The following is a 16,775-nucleotide window of genomic DNA, read 5'->3' as shown; positions in this document are numbered from 1 at the left end:
ATAATCTGATTCTTAATTATTTTTTGACTTCATTTAATAATTTTTGTGAATTATTTTGTTTTTAATAGTTTTTAATTCATTTTAAATACTTTTTGATATCTGAAAATTCCAAAAATATTTTCTTAACACATGGATCATGATAAGTCTATGAAAAATATTCTCATCAATTTCTTAATTGATTTGAGATTTTAATTCATTTATGTTATATTTTATTGTCTTTTAATTGATTTTAAATAATTTCTGTTTTCAAAAATTATTGAGAAAATTTATCTAACCTTGTTTGACCTTGTTAGACCTATGATAATTCAATTGGACTTATCCAAGTTGATTTGAATTGAATTTGAGGTTTGACCATATTTTGTTCATTTTAATTTTGCATTTATTTTAATTCCAAAAAATATGTTTGACTTTGTTGACTTCTAAACTTCATTTCTCTTCTGTGTTACATTGGTTGATGATGATTTGATTCTATTTTGACCAATTGTATATGTCATTTGAATTCTTCTTTTGTTCTTTCCATTTCATTTCATCTTCATCTTATTTCTTCTTTTTTCTTTTGGCCAATGAGTTAATGATTTGTGGTTAGTCTTGACATATGAGAGGCTTAACCTTCTTTGATCCAAATCAAACTCAACTTGATCAAAGATCAAGTGAGTTGCTTTGTGTCCAAGATAGGTTGGTTCTTGGTAAAGCAAAAAACATAAAGTCCATACAAGGCTTTCCTCTTTTCTTTTGGCATGGCAAGTTGTAGGAGCTTGGCTTACTAGTCATGATCTCTAACTTTTGTTTATTTGCCTATAGTTTTATTGACCGGACTCAGATAGGTGTGACTACTACATTAGTCCACTTACGATTGCTTAACATAGCGCTAAATTGTCTTATGACACACTAACATTAGCTACTAATTACTAACTTTAATTCAAGCATTTAATTTCTTGCAATTTACTTTAATGCAATTTACTTTCTTGCTCATTAATTCATATTGTTTTTCCCTTTGCTCATTTGAGCTCATATTTTATGTTTATGTCATTTTCCTTTTACTCATTTAATCTCATTATTGTATATAAATATATTGCTGTCTTGTGATTGTTTTGTCTTTGCTTGTGTGAACCCAATTCAAAAAGGAGAAAGGACTTAGAATTAGGACCTTACCTATGCTTAAAGGAGTTCAAGAGCAATTAGGCCTCATGCCTTTAGAATGCTAAAGTTGTTGAAGAGCAACTAGGCCTCATGCCTTTAGAATGCTAAATCTTAAAGTTGACTTCAAATGACCCCTAATCTAAACTAATTCTTTGTCCATTTCTCTTATTGTGTTGTGAACTTTTTGATGTTTGCTCTTGTGTGATAGGGATTCTATCTTGAGATAGTAAGAAGGACCATTGTCATGAGTAGCCAAGTTAAGAGAGACAAGCCAAATGGAGATCCTAGGAGCTTGAATATAATACTTGTTTGATTGCTTGAGTTGTTTGCTAAGTCCAAAGGAAAGAAGCATCTTGAATCATCTTTATGATCTCAAGAAAAGGAACTTCAAGGGTTTTATCTCTTCTCTTATCTTTGCATGTTTAGGACTAGCCCTTCTTTTCTTCTCTCCACTCTAACCCAAGCCAAACTCATTTTGTGCAAACTTTGACTTTGTTTTCAAACTAGAAACCTAGGCCTTATGCCTTTGAATTTTCAAACTCTTTTCATTAGTACTCATTATGAATGAATCTTAAGTCAACTTTGACTTCATTTTGTGAATACTTCTAACTTGTAAATACAACTCACTTCAAGTGATTTTTGTGGTTCCAATGGCCACCTTTGTTAAAACTTTTTTTTTTCATAAACATTAGCCATAGGTTTGAGTTATCACAGTGGTTGATGTAAACCTCACCTTATCCTTAGTGATTGGACTATAAGTCTTCCATACTTATTATAGGATGGACCCCTCACTAGTATGTTGAAGCTCTCCTCACATGGTGGATTGTTGGTTTAGGTTGATTTTTCTCCCTTTGATAACAAAAGACCTTAAGGCTTTTGATCAAATCAATTCACCAATTCTTTTGAGATTTTTTACCCCGAACTACGAGGTTTAGATCATACCTTTGTGATGGTACGTAGGCAATGGGTTTATCCATTCAAACAACAAAATTGTAAATATGTATATTCTTTTCTCATCCCCCCAATCTTGTTTGCACAAATGTTTTCATAAATACCAACCTACAATACACATTTTGCAAAAAGGGCTCCCTTAGAGTACTAAGGATGTTTTGGGTGCTTAAAACCTTCCCAATTCATAACCAACCCCCTTACCCAGGTCTCTGACATTTTTATTAGTTTTTGATTTGATAAAACTTCTTACTTGGCTTTTGTTCGCTTTTTAGCCTTTCCTTTGGACAAATAAAAGTGCGGTGGCGACTCGAATTATATGCTTACTTTTGATTTAGTCAATAAATCTAAAGGTAATGAATACCCAACTACAGTATCATGTACATCAAACCATTCATAACCATTAGAAACCTAAACATTTCCATTACATTCAAAACAACAAGACCTATCATTAACCATACATAATGACAGCAACATTTTATGACCATTAACCAGACAACATACACCAAAAACAAAACATACACGACCACATGAACAAAATCCAACCAGTATTCAAAAAAACCAAATGATCAAAACAAGTATTGCATATACACTTCCATTCATGACATTTTCAAGCATTCCCAAACAACTTCAAGTTCAAACACTAACCATCAAACAAGTCTAATTGAGTGCATTGACATTTCACTTTTAACAAGAATTCAACGACTTCATATTTCACTAACATACATACATTTTAACATACATGGCATAGCCTCCTGATGTTGCATTTAAATCTGCATATATTGACTGCAATTCACAACATTTCTTGAGTCCATTAACTAATTCCAACTAATTTCATAATAATAAACAAAATTTTCCTTAGCTGATTGTTGTAACGAGGTTTTAATTAACAAGCTACTTCACCAATAGAAAACGATTTTAACATCAGCAACTCATTTCAGAATTAGTAAAAATCATGCAACGTCACATACAAACCAATAGCAGACCATCCACATTCATATAAATACAATAGCATTTCACAAAAAACTGATACAACAAACCATTCATCACAATCCAAACATCAAGGCAATGCATACAAGTTGATACAGCAAGGCACACTTCAACATATAACCGCTTTCACTTGCATCTAACAACTAACAACTCAGATTCACTAACATCTAACTAAAATAGAATCTCAAACTAACAATCATCCTCTAACAGGTTCAAACATTCAACTTAACAAATTAATAACAGATTGCTCACTTTTAACAAACTTACACTTGGAGGATTAGCTGAGTTGATAGTGCCCATTTGTTGCCCGAGCTACCCGAATCGGTTACATACTCTCACCATATAAATCATCACCAATCATTGGTTCAGAGAGATCACAGTCACTTTACATTTAATTTTCACAGTTCAGAGTTCAGTTCTTCTTCCATCACCTCACACTCCACAGTACACACTCTCGAGTTCTCCCTCTCTCTGATATATTCACAACAACATAACCAGATTGCAGAAAAAGAACAGAAGATTGCAGAAGAAGAATCAGAAGAGGTAGAAGAGAAGAACCAGGAAAAATAAGAGGATAAAGAATATTCGAAGCTCTTACCTGATTTTGACGTAGCTCCAGTGAGTTCTTCATCTTCTTAATCATTTTGTTACATGCGAGTTACAGTGATGTATGCTTGGGCTAGGGGAATCAAAACCCTACCCTTTAGGGATTTGATTTTGGTTGATTAGCATTTAATTTGACAATTGGTGATCTAGGGTTCGTACATAGTTTGTTTCAATTTGTGTAATTGATGAAGAACTTCAGAAATTGGACCGTGGATATGAACTCAGGGAAATGAGAGGAGGAATTTGGTATCTTGACTTTGTAGTTTAGGTCTCCGTCGCTGCCAGAGGCGACCTCCGGCGCGGCGGATGAGTTGTTTTAGTGAAGAGGGAGAACGGAGATTTCGAATTTGAAATGACGCGCGTGGAAAATGTGGTCGTCTTTTGAACATGTGAGAAAGACCCAACTGACTCAGTAGCCTTGCATTGGGCTCACTCCATTTTGGGCCCAAAATTGTTGTTTCCGGCACCTCTTCTTCAGGTCCATCACCCCACACGAGCCAACAAACTAACTATGGGCCTAGTTGCTTGGGCCTGCATGTTTTCTACTTACTGCACCATTTATTTCCTGAATAAACCCCCATGTTTTTGTTGTTTTAGGATTTCTTTGTGAACTCTTTTTTGTCATCATTTTTTACACATTGTTTTATTTGTTGTTAGTACATTTTAATACAATTGATAGAAATAAAAATGGTTAGTTTTAGTTAGGATTAATTGAGTTGATTAACTCTTAATTGTTTTGAGAAATACCTAAAAATATTAATCTAGTTATAATTAGGTTAGGTTTTAATTCACATGATCAGTTGTTAATTACATGATTTGATAATTGATTTTAAATGTTTTAGATTTTAATTCTCTTAACTTAGAATTTTAATCAGTAGAAGTAACCTTGACCATAATATTTTTAGATTTAATTGAACTTTTAATCAAATTAGGGTTCTTGTTAGATTTTGGTGTATTTTTTAAAAATTTCAATTTTAAGCAATGAAATGTCCCCTTAGTTCTAGGTGTTTAGAATTAAACTTAGTTGTTAATTTGAGTGATCCCTAGGGTATTCAAGTCTTCATCTCCTTGTGCATTGAATTTTCAACTATTTTCGCCCCGATTGATTCAGTTGATCAAAGTTCGCTTTGATCAATTAAATCATTTGACTATGCTTAAATCCCTAAGCCTATTCATGTGATCAAAAGGTCCTTGATCACTTGATAGGGCAAGCCCCTTGTTCATGTTGTATTGAACATTGGATCTCAAGAGTTGTACAAGACCTCAAGGTTCAAAGATCAAGATTGAAGACTTTATTCTATTCAAAACAGTACAAAACAAATTTGACTACTATTCAAGCTAGGGATGTACGCAGGTTGGGTTGGACCGAGTTTGGCCTAACCCGTTACTAGGGGTGGCAAAACGGGCCCGGCCCGCTGGGCATGCCCGTTTTGCCCGCACTTTAGTGCGGGGCGAGCCAAGGATTTAGGCCCTCACCCTCTAATCTATCCGTCCCACCCCGCCCCGTTTTTTTCGCGGGCTTTTGCGGACACGTGCATTTACATAAATTTTTGCATTTTTAGGCTTAAAGAGTGCAGTGCCCGCGGGCTTTCCCCGTCCGCCCTCACTTTTTTGCGGGCCGGACCTAAGTTTTAGGCCCACATCCTCAACTATGACCGCCCCGCCCCATTTTTTTGCGGGCTTTTGCGGGGCGGGCATGCCCGTTTGCCACCCCTACCCGTTACCCAACCTGTTCAAAATTCAATGGGTTGGGTCCGTCGTCCAACCCGCGATTTCATTGTCAAAATCAACCTGTTCATTAATGGGTTGGATTGGGTTCGCAGGTTGTGTTTCAAATAAAAAATATATTTTTTATGATTCTTTTTATCGATTTTTAAAAAAATGTGACACGGCTCAATACAATAATACTCATTTATAATAGTCAAATTCAATGAAACACATCATATAATATTTAATAAAATTCATAAACTCGACATAACATTTTATAATAGTATAAAATTCAACAAAACATGTCATTTCCATAAAATACATAAGTTGGAAATTATACAAAAAAAGAAGAAAGAACGTTTAATTTTAGAATTACGTAAATTCATTGGTCTAGTAGTATTATTGGTGGAGAATAATTGTTTTTTAGAAAAATTATGGTTATTAGTGAGATATTAATTTTATAATTTTATTTAAAATAATAAGAAATTACTAAAGACAAATTTATGGGTTGGTTCGACGGGTCCGCGGTTTACAAAACTTAAACCTGATACCCGAACCAAAATTATACGGATTGTTATGGGTTGGGTTAGGAATACCCATAAATGAATGGGTTCGGGTAATTTATGGATTGGGTTAGTTTGGGTCAGCGAGTTAGTGCATCGACCCGCATCCATGAACACCCCTAATTCAAGAGGACATAGTTTGGCACAACGGTGAGATGCAAAGAAATAAAAAAAAACGACCAAACAGCACGCGTATTAGAACAAAAATGGATACAACTGATAAAATAATAAAATTATGTAATATATATCGTCAACCCAGACACAATAAGAAAAAATGTCCCAATCTCGGAGCAACCTCTACATTATAATTTAGTACGTCCTTTCAATTTCTATAACCTTTGATTTTGATATATTAATAACTTTTTGTCACAATAATGTTAACAACAAACATTACTCCAACTTAAACACACTTAAAAACAAACAGGTTTGAATAAAAAACACAAACAATAAATATCAAAATAGATAAAATTACTTAACCACAACATTTTAAAATGATATCATTTGGTACAAACATCATTTCCCTCACATTCTTATATTTTTAACTCGCACCCACCCGCGTACAACATCGTGTCTCTCAATACTTCTAATTTTTCCGCCTTCAAGTATGTTTCTGTCTAACCAACAAACTAACTCCCTTTGTAGTTGCTCGAAACGACAAATGTTCCAGAAGAGCATCTCCATCGGAGGCTTGTCTCTCGAATAAATCACTTTTCCATAGCGGTGACGAAGATGAACCATGTTTGCAATATAATGAAAAGAGATATGGAAAAATTATCAGACAACACCTCTATTTATACCCAAAAAATTACACAATACACATCGGAGTCAGGCCAATTGGTGACTCCTCTCATTCTTTGCACACAGACGCCAATTGGATTGGCAGCATCATGTGTTATAGTCAATTCAATTGACACCTCCTCTTTAAATTTAAGGGTAGGCGATATTTCATCTGACACCTATGTGTTGACATTTTTTTTTTGGAAAGTGAGGTAGTTTGGAAATTAATCTAAAATGTGGGTTATTTTAGGATTTTTTTTTTAAAACTGAGTTATTTGAATAAAAAATTCAAATTCAGGTCTGATAATTTATAAGTTACAAAAGCACTTTAATTATAGTTTGGTTGAATATATTTTTGTTTGGTCCTTTAACTAATTATAAGGTTTCAATTTAGTTTCATATCTAAATTTCTAAGTCACTATTTTAACTTTTGTCATGCTGTCATGCCACATAAGCACAACTTAACGATTTTTTTTATAAAATTTAACATAAATGATCGATGAAACTAATAAAACAGTTTTTAAGGGACCAATATATAACATTTTTTTAGTTAAGAGACTAAAGCAAAAGTTAAATTAAGTTAAGAGTTTTGGTGAGTAATTATGTTTTAAAATAACTAATTATCAATTTATCTATAAAAAATATTAATTAATAAATAAGCCTAGTCATCAATGTCATGTCGTTAGAAATAATTTTTTTTAATCATTATGAAATGTCTCCAAAATTTGAAGGGTTAATGAAAATCCCAAGAGAAGTAAAGTTCCGGAACTAAAAAGCTGATTTTTAAAATGGGATGACTAAAAAAATATCAAACTAAAAAGATCAAAAGTGCATTTAAGCCTTTTTTTTCTATAATAAAATATCTTTTAAAAATTATGTGATTAAAAAAAATTATAACTACTACTATTTTTGTTATAAATTTATAAAAATCATTGTTAAAAATATTAATTAAAACAACTATTTAGTAAGGAAATATGTAAAAACTTTTTTTAAACCATATTTATAACAGTTAATAACAAACAAATATATATATCCTGCAAATACAAATATTATTGGAATATTTATATAACAAAATTTCATATAACTATCTCAATAACAATATTTAATATAAAAAAAATTGAAATACAAATATTGTTTTTAAAAATCAATAGTGCTATACCAAAACTAGATATTGTTTTAAATAAAAAAGATAATTTTAAAAATTAACGGCTTCAAATTAAATAAAATTACTCAAAATAAAATGTATTAACTTTCCTGATCAACTTATTTAATTTTTTTATCATATTTTAAGGTATAAAATTATTGAGTTGTTGGTTGTTGATGTAAAATATTATTTAGTTGTTTTAAATTTTTAATATACTTTAAAATACATCTTAAATCCAAAAACATATTTTAAAATACATTATGAATTACAATTTATATGGTTATCATTAAAAACAAAACATATCTTTTTATTATTAAAAAATAATAATTATTTTTTAAAACTGAATATTTTAATTTTTATTAAAACATAATATGTTTTTTTTATAAAAAACAGAATTTGTTATATTTTTATATTAAAAACTGAATATAATACATATTTAATAAAAGCAATATATATTTTTTATTAAAAACAGTAAATTATTAAAAATAGTATATTATATTTTATTAAAAACAGTATATTGTATTTTCATTAAAGACATTATAACATGTTTTGTAGTATATTATATATTAATTCAAAAATAGAATATATTTTTGTTTATGTTACATTATTATTAAAAACAGAATATATAAAAATAGTATATTATACGTATATTAAAAACAGCATAAATTTTTATTAATAAATGTAGATTATATGTTAATTAAAACCAATGTAATACTAAAAACATTATAATATATATTTATTAACAACAGAATATTATATTTTTACTGAAAACAGTATAATATGTTTTCAAAAGTCTAAAATAGAAAAATATTATTATATTTTATTTATATTATAATATATACCAAAAATAGTATAAATAAAATATAATTATAAAGAGAATATATATATATATATATATATATATATATATATATATATATATATATATATATATATATATATATATATATATATATTGTACCACTTGTTCTTATTTCCCTTGAACCCTATGTAATTATTTAGTTGTAATATATTTCAATAATAAATGGTGTCCGGGGAAGTATAGTTAATGGTCCAAATGTTCTGTAAAACTTGTCATCCTATGTATATTGGTTGAAGTTGAGTTTTGTATAAAATATATTTTTTTTCTCATATTTTTGTTACATAAATATTGAGTTAGTTAAAGGCTACCAAGTTCATATTTTACTAGCATTTTAAAACTAATTTATTTATTTCAATTGAACCATTGTTATTATAAAAAGTTTCATCCTTATTAATATAAAATGTTATGAAATTCAGATCCGATAATTTATAGGTTACAAAAACACTTTAATTACAATTTAGCTAAATATATTTTTATTTGGTTCCTTAACTAAATATAAGATTTTGATTTAGTCGCATATTTAAATTGTTGACTCATTATTTTGACTTTCGTCACGATGTCATACCACTTAAACACAACTTAATGATTTTTTTAGAAAAATTAACATAAATGACCAATTAAACTAAAGAAATCGTTTTTAAAGGACTAATATATGTAAGGTTTTTTAGTTGAGAGACTAAAGTGAAATATTAAATTAAGTTAAGAAACCTAATAAATAATTATGTCTTAAAATAATTAATTATTAATATATCTATAAAAATATTAATTAATAAATAAGCCTAATAAAATAATTGAAATACATATATTGTTTTAAAAAATCAATAGTGCTATACCAGAACTAGATATTGTTTTAAATAAAAAAGATATTTTTAAAAATTAATTACTTCAACTTAAATTAAAATTACTCAAAATAAAAGGCATTAATTTTCATGATCATCTTATTTATTTTTTTATCATAAAAAGATACTCTTGTCATCATCTTATAAATATTCTATTATATTGGTTTTCTTATAAACCATTTAACACAATTTTACGTTTTTATCTAGTCATCTTATAAGTAGAATGGCAACCCACAACAATATCCTCCTTTTTATCTTTGTAGTTTTGTGCATTGTTTGCATGGTGGTTGCAGGTAACACAATTTTGTTATCAATTGAAATATTTATAATTAATATTTTGTTTGAAATGCATATATTTTTCAATTTAAAAATATTTCTAATGCCGTTTTAATTTATTGATTGAAGGAGTACTAGATGATACATTACATTGCTTTCAAGGAATATGCCCTAATTTCAACTGTGCCAAATTTTGTTCAGATGCAAAAGGCTACCCTAGAGGTGGTTATTGTTTGGGAGACTCACAATTGTGTTGTTGCATTGGAGCTTGAGAGATCTATGATTGATAATTGTATTTTCTCAACATGATCTGCAATTTAGTATTTATGTTTTTTTTATTAAAATAAGATGATTAGAAATTATTATTCTAACTTTATTTCAGGAAAAGAATTCACTTGTGTCAATTGTTTGTTTATTTTTATTTTCTTCTGACTTTTCACTAGATTATTTTAACTTCCCAAAAAAATAATATTGGCATGATTTCTCGTTTGTAGAAAAAGTTAAATTTTACTATATATGTTATGAATTATATAATAATACTATAATAGTAGTTAGAATATAGTCCATGCGTGGTTAGAATATAGTCCATGTGTGGTTGATTTATGATATGAATGTTATTATATATAAGCAATTTAAAATTCAACCGAAATATAAATTATTGATTTTGTTTATGATAATTTTTTTATAAATCATTTTATTTGAGTAATTACTATATACAAAATTATAAACATATTGACAATATATTCAATTTTAATAGTAATAGGAAGTAGCCACTGAGAAATGAGTAATAGGAAGGATTTATATATAAATTTTGAGTAATCATTATGTATCGTTTTACCTATTATTGTAGCTAATATATTAATTAGAGTGGTTTATATGTTAAATTTGTTGTAAGTAGGAGTGGTTTTAAAGAAAATAATAAAAATATAAATTTTTTTCTTGATAATTGTGAGTATGGGATTCAAATATGGATGATGTTCAACCTAATCATATCAACTTCTAAAGTTGAATTAAAATTTGTAGGCAATTTTTGACATTTAAATGATTACATAATGAAGAAAGTTCAATAATGCAATCAAATAATAAAAGTTATTATATTACTATATCTCTTATGAATTAATAATAATTAGAATATAGTGCATGCATGGTTGAATTATGATATTAATGTTATTATATATAAATAATTTAAAATTCAACCGAAATATAAATTATTGATTTTGTTAGAATATAGTCCATGCGTGGTTGAATTATGATATTAATGTTATTATATATAAACAATTTAAAACTCAACCAAAATATAAATTATTGATTTTGTTTATGGTAATTTTTTTATAAATTATTTTATTTAAGTAATTATTATATACGAACTTACAAACAATATTAACAATATGTTCAATTTTAATAGTAATAGGAAGTATCCATTAAAAAATGAGTAATAGTAAGGATTTATTTCTCTATGTGACTTGGATACTTTAGTTCTATAGAGAATAAATAAAATTTGATACCCTTGACCATAATAATTAGATTAACTTATATATTATTACAATGTTAATTATCAACAACGGTTATCTCCACAAAAATTTACATGTATCCTTTTACGTGGGCTTCACCCCTCTAATTTGCTTCCACGCGTCTTCAATGTTAAAATTGTTGCAAAACACTCATCATGCTAATAATTGCCTATGAATCCTCTAACTACCTTTGTCGAGAGCCTTTGGTCGACTGCTGTATTGTTTACTAACATCCTTAGTTTGGATAAAAAAATACACTAAATTCCCAACATCTAATGGACGTGTCGAACTCGACACTTACCAAAGTGTTGATTTGTGCAAATCTCTTCGAGATTCTAGACATGTTTTGAAGAGAGAGTGATCATAATGTTATGGATTTGTTCTTGAGACTCTTCTAAACTAGGCTTCGTGGGTGTCAAAATACATTATGTCATGTCACAGATCATCTGACAATGTGGTTGAACCATCTTTAGTTTCGACATGGTTAATATATCTAAGTTATGTTTGAGACTCTTGATAGTTACCATTTTCAAACGTGGTTATTATCATTCTTTATCGAATTCCTCCGCTAGAATTTCCATGCTAACAGATGCCCCTCAAAAGTGGCACTTTCGATCATGTACAAAATATGGAAGAAAAATGACGTTTTTAGTAACTGCTCGACATTGTTCAAGATAGTCTGCACACGTCCTAGTAATTGGACGTTTTTAGTCATCATGACCACTTTTCACCAAATCGTCACGTCAAAGATGTACGTGTATATTGTCATCATCACTTTGATTTCCTAGGACAATCATGCAGCATAAAATTAAATTATATTAAAAGAAATCATTTAGTTTAAGTTTTCCCCAAAAACTTAAATGCCAACTGCCCAATTCAAGACGCCACTTGTCCATATTTTTAGAAAGAAACTGAAAAGACTTCCACGTTATATATATATATATATATATATATATATATATATATATATATATATATATATATATATATATATATATATATATATTATATATATATATATATATATATATATATATATATATATATATATATATATATTATATATATATATATATATATATATATATATATATATATATATATATATATATATATATGATGATGATGATGATGAATAACGGGCATTGAATCAGTTTCTAGCCCAAAATAAGACCAATGAGAAGCAGTGGCATGCTCAATGGTGAGAATCTCACCCATAGTCTCCGCAAAAAAAGAGTCGCCCTATCAAGAAAACAAGAGAAACTACCTAAGTGAACACCATAGCTATTACGAAAAATACCACCGACAGTTGTCAAATTATCAGTGAAGGCCCCATAAGAATTGTCTTTGATCCAGTTTAGGAGGGGAGGAAACCAAATCACATCCTTAACAATCCTTGGACTAGGATGAGTAATATTCAGCCTAAAACACTACGCCAAAAACTGGAATAGACAGTGCACCTTAGAGGGCGCTTTATTACAAAAGCGCTCTCTAAAGTGAAGCGAAAAAATAAGGAGCAATAGACAGCGCACTTTAGAGGGCGCTTTTGTAATAAAGCGCCCTCTAAGGTGAAGCGAAAAAATAAGGAGGAGATAGAGGGACAACAATACATGGCGCTTTTTAGAAAGCGCCCTCTAAGGTTACCCTTAGAGGGCGCTTTTAATAAAGCGCTGTTATAAGTCCATGTGCATTTTCAGCTTATAAAGCGCTTCTGGAAAGCCTTAGAGAGCGCTTCCATAAGCGCCCTCTTAGGCCCCCTTTAGAGGGCGCTTTTTTTCCACAAGCGCCCTCTAAGGTCCCCTTTAGTAAACATTAAAATTATAACATACTGCGCGTTTTGTTATTTCACTCTCTGTTATTTTCGTTCTTTTTCACGTTAGGGTTCTAAGGCGTTCTCCTTCCACCTCTGTTAGATCTACGACGTTTCCTCCTTCTACCAATCAAAGGTACACGATGCATACATTATTACTTGCACTATTGCTTTGTTTTAGCTTTGTCCCATTTCAGTTTTATGTTATTGTTGTCTATGCTACGTTTGTTTCGACCTGTAAAGTTTCAATATTCATAGTCATTTAAATAGTTTGGGTTTATTAGGCAATTGACGGTTGGTTTTTAGTGACCATGATAGCGCATGCAATGGGACTACATTACCCAGTAGTTAGGGTTATACGACCTATGAACATCTGATTTTGGGTCAACACCAGTATCATTAGAAACCTAGGTCCGAATGTGTTTGAATTCTTCATTAACAGCCAACCAGTACATAGCGTAGCTAGTAACTTAAGAAGTTTAGGTATGGATGTTATTTGATAGAGTAAATGGAGACATGAATGCCCTGCACAGAGTATCTTCTGAAATTGCTTTCTCTTCTGAAATTGTTTTTTGTTTATTCTAATTAGTAATGGATAATACATGGATGTCTTCCAATCGATTGTCGAGAGAGTACGAGAATGGGGTATCAGAATTCGTTAAGTTTGCCGTTGCGCACGCCGAAGACCCCAGTAGAATGATATGTCCTTGCTTGGGTTGTTGTTATGGGAAACGGGTTGACGCAGTTCAGTTGACATCGCATCTAATGAGGCATGGAATTGATCGAAGTTATACATGTTGGAATTTGCATGGTGAGAAAAGTAACGAGAATGTTGAACCGGGGGATAGTACGACCTATGCCTCAAACTATAGTGGCGCAGATACATACGATTGTGATCGAGTTGAAGAGATTGCAGAAGCACTTGAAGGAGATCTTAAGGATTGTCCCGAAATGTTTGAGAGGTTGGTAAGTGATGCAGAGAAACCTTTATATGATGGTTGCACTAAATTCACAAGATTGTCTGCGGTATTAAAGTTGTACAACTTAAAGGCGGGCAATGGATGGTCGGATAAAAGTTTCACAGAGTTATTAGCCCTTTTGAAAGATATGCTTCCTGAGGATAATGTTCTTCCCAATCGAACATATGAGACCAAAAAGATGTTGTTCTCTATTGGCATGAGCTATGATAAGATACATGCATGTCCAAACGATTGCGTTTTGTTTCGAAATGAGTATGCATCGTTAAATGAGTGTCCTAAATGCGGTGTCTCGCGATATAAGAACAAGTTGTCTCCAACAAAAGTCTTGTGGTATTTTCCTGTTATTCCGAGATTTAGACGCATGTTTCGTAGTGAAACCGATTCAAGACACTTGACCTGGCATGCAGATGAAAGAATTATAGATGGAAAGTATCGACATCCGGCAGATTCACCACAGTGGTTGAAAATTGATAATGATTATCCTGAATTTGGAGAAGAATCAAGAAACCTTCGCTTGGCATTATCTACTGATGGAATGAACCCACACGGTATCCAGAGTATCTCACACAGTACATGGCCTGTGATTATTATGATTTATAACCTACCTACATGGCTATGTATGAAGCGTAAGTACATGATGTTGTCTATGTTGATTTCTGGACCTAAACAACCAGGGAATGACATAGACGTGTACTTGAAGCCCTTAATCGAAGATTTAAAGATTTTGTGGGAGACCGGTGTGGAGGTTTATGATGGATATAGGAAAGAAAGTTTCAACTTGAGGGCGATGTTGTTTGGCACAATTAATGATTTTCCAGCATACGGAAATCTATCAAGGTATAGCATAAAAGGTCAATGTGCGTGTCCTATTTGTGAAGATAAAACAGATTGGAAGCGCTTGGAGTTTGGTCAGAAGAATGTCTTTCTCGGTCATCGCAGATTCTTAAATTCAAATCATCACTACCGTGGATGGAGAAAGGCGTTCAATGGAGAGACAGAACAAGGCAGAGCTCCACCTATATTGACGGGTGATCAAATTTTTGAAAAGGTGAAAGATTTGGATACTCAGTTTGGCAAGCCTTTTGCCCAGACACTTGTCAAAAGTGGGTTGAAGAAGAGGTCAGTTTTTTTTTAATTGCCGTATTGGAAGTCCTTGTATGTGAGACATTTTCTTGATGTTATGCATATTGAAAAAAATGTATTTGAAAGTGTTATTGGCACGTTACTCAATATACAAGGAAAGTCTAAGGATGGCCTTAAGGCAAGAAAGGACTTGATAGCGATGGGAATAAGAATTGAATTAGGACCCTTGAAGAAAGGAAAACGAACATATCTACCGCCTGCTGCTTATACTCTATCTAGAAAGGAGAACATTGTGTAAGTTTCTAAGTGAAGTTAAAGTTCCAGAAGGGTACTCTTCAGATATTAGAAGACTTGTGTCTATGAAAGACCTCAAGTTAAAGAGTTTAAAGACCCATGATTGCCATGTTATAATGGAACATTTTCTCCCAATAGGTATACGTTCTATTCTTCCAGAAAAAGTAAGAAGCTCTATAACTAAGTTGTGTTCTTTCTTCAAGTCAATTTGCAGTAAGGTGATCAATTCTGCGATCTTACCAATGTTGCAAAAAGAAATCGTTATTACTTTGTGTGAGCTTGAAATGTTTTTTCCTCCATCATTTTTTGACATAATGGTACATCTAGTTGTTCATCTTGTGAAAGAGACACAATTGTGTGGACCAGCTTATATGAGATGGATGTACCCTGTTGAACGTTATATGAAAATATTAAAAGGGTACGTGAAGAACTGAAGTCGACCAGAAGGTTGTATGGTTGAAAGATACATTGTTGAAGAAGCGATTGAGTTTTGTACTGAATATTTGTCTAATGTTCAGTCAATCGGACTCCCCAAGTCTCAGCTTGTCGAAAAGAAAGAAGGAAAAAATCTAATTGGAAATAAAATCGTGGCAGTATCAAGGGTCGAACGGGATCAAGTGCATTTGTATGTTCTGCACAATGAGAATGAGGTTGAGCCGTATGTTGAAATTCACAAGGATGTTCTCCGAGGTTTAAATCCCAATAGAAATGAAAATTGGATAGTACGAGAGCACAATCGATGTTTTATACCTTGGTTTAAGGATCATATTTATTCAAAGTATTATTCAGATCCCGCTTCAATAACAGAAAGGTTGAGATGCTTAGCATATGGTCCAAGTTTCCATGTTTTTTCTTATAGCGCATACGCGATTAATGGATAAACATTTTATACCAAAGAACAAGATGATAAAAGTACTATGCAGAATAGTGGTGTCACCCTGGTAGCTGAAGCAATGCACATATCAAGTGTGAAGGACTTAAATCCCAAATTTACAAATCTGTCGTATTTTGGTGTTATCGAGCGCATTTGGGTGTTTGATTATGAGAAGTTTCAGATTCCTATATTTGGTTGCAAGTGGGTTGAAAATAATAACGGCATTTGAATGGATAAGACAGGATTTTTGCAAGTGGATCTTAATAGGGTGGGATACAAAGATGAGTCTTTTATTCTAGCCTCTCAAGCTAGACAAGTGTTCTATGTCAATGATCCGAAAAGTACGAAATGGTCTATAGTTCTTTTTTCCA

General features: G+C 31.2%; 1 long non-coding RNA gene across 2 annotated transcripts in view; it reads right to left on the bottom strand.

The window, feature by feature from the left end:
* Positions 1–3,088: 3,088 nt before the first annotated feature.
* The window catches only part of LOC127135216 (uncharacterized), a 61,194-nt gene continuing 47,507 nt past the window's right edge, over positions 3,089–16,775 (bottom strand). Inside the window, exons 1-2 of one of the 2 annotated variants that reach the window (XR_007808470.1) lie at positions 3,677–4,053; positions 3,089–3,549 (exon numbers count right to left, since the gene is read on the bottom strand). This is a non-coding gene — a long non-coding RNA (uncharacterized LOC127135216). Of the gene's footprint in view, positions 3,550–3,676; positions 4,054–16,775 lie in introns of those variants that run through there. The other variant, XR_007808469.1, reaches the window with a different exon arrangement.

Source organism: Lathyrus oleraceus, chromosome 1 (assembly GCF_024323335.1).
Source record: "Lathyrus oleraceus cultivar Zhongwan6 chromosome 1, CAAS_Psat_ZW6_1.0, whole genome shotgun sequence".
NCBI classification, from domain to species: Eukaryota; Viridiplantae; Streptophyta; class Magnoliopsida; order Fabales; family Fabaceae; genus Lathyrus; species Lathyrus oleraceus.
This window is presented reverse-complemented; position numbering and strand designations above follow the sequence as displayed.